At 34.6% G+C, this 2218-nt stretch overlaps 1 non-coding gene across 1 annotated transcript; it reads left to right on the top strand.

Moving 5' to 3' along the window:
• The first annotated feature begins 1298 nt into the window (after positions 1-1298).
• LOC133828143 (small nucleolar RNA R71) lies at positions 1299-1405 on the top strand. The gene has a single exon (XR_009890781.1). It is a non-coding gene; the product is annotated as a small nucleolar RNA R71 (small nucleolar RNA).
• Positions 1406-2218: the final 813 nt, after the last annotated feature.

Raw genomic sequence — 2218 nt, 5'->3', positions numbered from 1 at the left:
TATAAACAGAATAAGGCAATAAATTCACACTAGCACCCAAATCAAGTAAAGCCTTGTTAATAAAATGATCACCAATAATGCATGAAATTGTGGGACACCCAGGATCTTTATATTTAACAAGACTCTTATATTGAATAATGGAACTAGCTTGTTCAGTTAAAAACACCTTTTTAGGGACACTAGTGTTTCTTTTTACAGTACAAAGATCCTTAAAAAATTTAGAGAATGCGGGAATTTGTTTAATGGCATCTAAGAAAGGGATATTGATACTAACTTGTTTAAAAACTTCTAAGATGTCATTATATTGGCCGCATTTTTTAATTGGAAGTAATCTTTGTGGGAATAGGGCTTTTGGAATAAAAGGATGGATTGGAGTATCCTCATTTGAATAGTCATTGGCATTAGAACTAGAATGTTGACTCTATTCTTTTTCTTTTTCAACCTTAGGTGTGTAATCGAGTTTGACAATGTTCTTTCCGGACCTAAGAGTTAAAATTGATTTGACTTCTCCATTATGACTAGACTTTCCTATCTCATATTGACCTTTTGGATTTGGGATAGGTTGACTAGGGAATGTTCCTTTTTCTCTATCAGCTAAAGTAGTAGCGAGTTGTCCTACTTGTGTCTCGAGTTTGGTAATTGATTGAGACTGATTTTGTAGGATTTGTTGAGTGGATTGCATGAATTGTTGTAAAGTATCTTCTAAGGAAGGTTTCCTTTGTTGAGGATATGGTTGATTTTGTGGAGCATGAGTTTGGTTTTGCATTTTGTATTGGTGCCCTTGATTCATTGGAGGTTGGTTTTGTCTCCTTGAAAAGTTTGGATGGTTTCTCCAATTTGTATTATAAGTGGATGAAAATGGGCTATCATTTGGTTTCCCATAAGCATGAAGAGCATTGGCCTCCTCAGAAAAGACTTCTTTGTAGGAAGGACATGATTGGGCATTATGGCAAGGACTAGAACATATAGAACAAACGTCTTTTCTTGGTTGTATTTGAGAATTTATAGTTTGACTTATGGCAAAAGCTTATACTTGTCTCACTAATTCGTCTAAGGATGTTCTTAAGTCTAATTCATCTTTTACTTCATACCTTCCTCCTCTTTTTGGTGAAATAGTTGACCTAGACCTAGGATCAAAATAATTCCATTGTTGATAATTGACAGATAAATCTTCAAGGGTGTCCAAAGCCTTTTGTCCTTGAAATTTTAAAAATTTTGCGATATGCATAGATTGAATCATTTGACGATTAGAGGGAGTCAAACCATTGTAAAAATATTTTACAAGTCTCCATTTTTCAAAACCATGATGAGTACATTTTAATAATAAATCTTTAAATCTTTCCCAACATTCATAAAACTCTTCATTATCTTTTTGAAAAAACTCGAAGATTTCTCTCCTTAGACTATCAGTTTTAGACATAGGAAAAAATTTCAGCAAGAATTTATTATAAAGTTGATCCCATGTAGTTATAGACCCTGTGGGAAGGGAGTTTAACCAAGCTTTTGATTTGTCTTTTAATGAAAAGGGAATAATCTTAGTTTGACCGACTCATCAGAAATTTTTTTGAAATTTAAATGTTGAGCAAATTTCTAAGAAATCTTTGACAAGCATGTAAGGATCCTTTATACCTAACCCATAAAAAGATGGCAACAATTGAATGATTGATGATTTAAGCTCAAAATGGGTAGCAAAAGTAGGAAAAACAATACATGAAGGAGCATAAGATGAAATAGGTTCAAAATTGTAGAGTCCTAGAACATTACTTAGCTAGTTAGATAGTAGTAGTAGTAGTAGTAGTAGTAGAGGTAGTAGTAGTAGTAGTAGTAGTAGTAGTAGTAGTAGTAGTAGTAGTAGTAGTAGTAGTAGTAGTAGTAGTAGTAGTACTAGTAGTAGTAGTGGTAGTAGAAGTAGTAGTAGCAGTAGTAGTAGTAGTAGTAGTAGTGGTAGTAGTGGTAGTAGTGGTAGTAGTAGTGGTGGTAGTAGTAGTGGTAGTAGAAGTAGTAGTAGTAGTGGTAGTAGTAGTGGTAGTAGTAGTGGTGGTAGTCGTGGTAGTAGTAGTAGTAGTGGTGGTAGTAGTAGTAGTGGTGGTAGTGGTAGTGGTAGTAGTAGAAGTAGAGTAGTAGTAGTAGCAGTAGCAGTAGCAGCAGCAGCAGTAGCAGTAGCAGTAGTAGTAGCAGTAGCAGCAGTAGTAGAAGTAACAGTAGTAGAAGTAGCAGC

Source organism: Humulus lupulus, chromosome 3 (assembly GCF_963169125.1).
Source record: "Humulus lupulus chromosome 3, drHumLupu1.1, whole genome shotgun sequence".
Lineage (NCBI taxonomy): Eukaryota > Viridiplantae > Streptophyta > Magnoliopsida > Rosales > Cannabaceae > Humulus > Humulus lupulus.
Note: the sequence above shows the minus strand (reverse complement) of the source record. Positions and strands in the feature narration are given on the sequence as shown.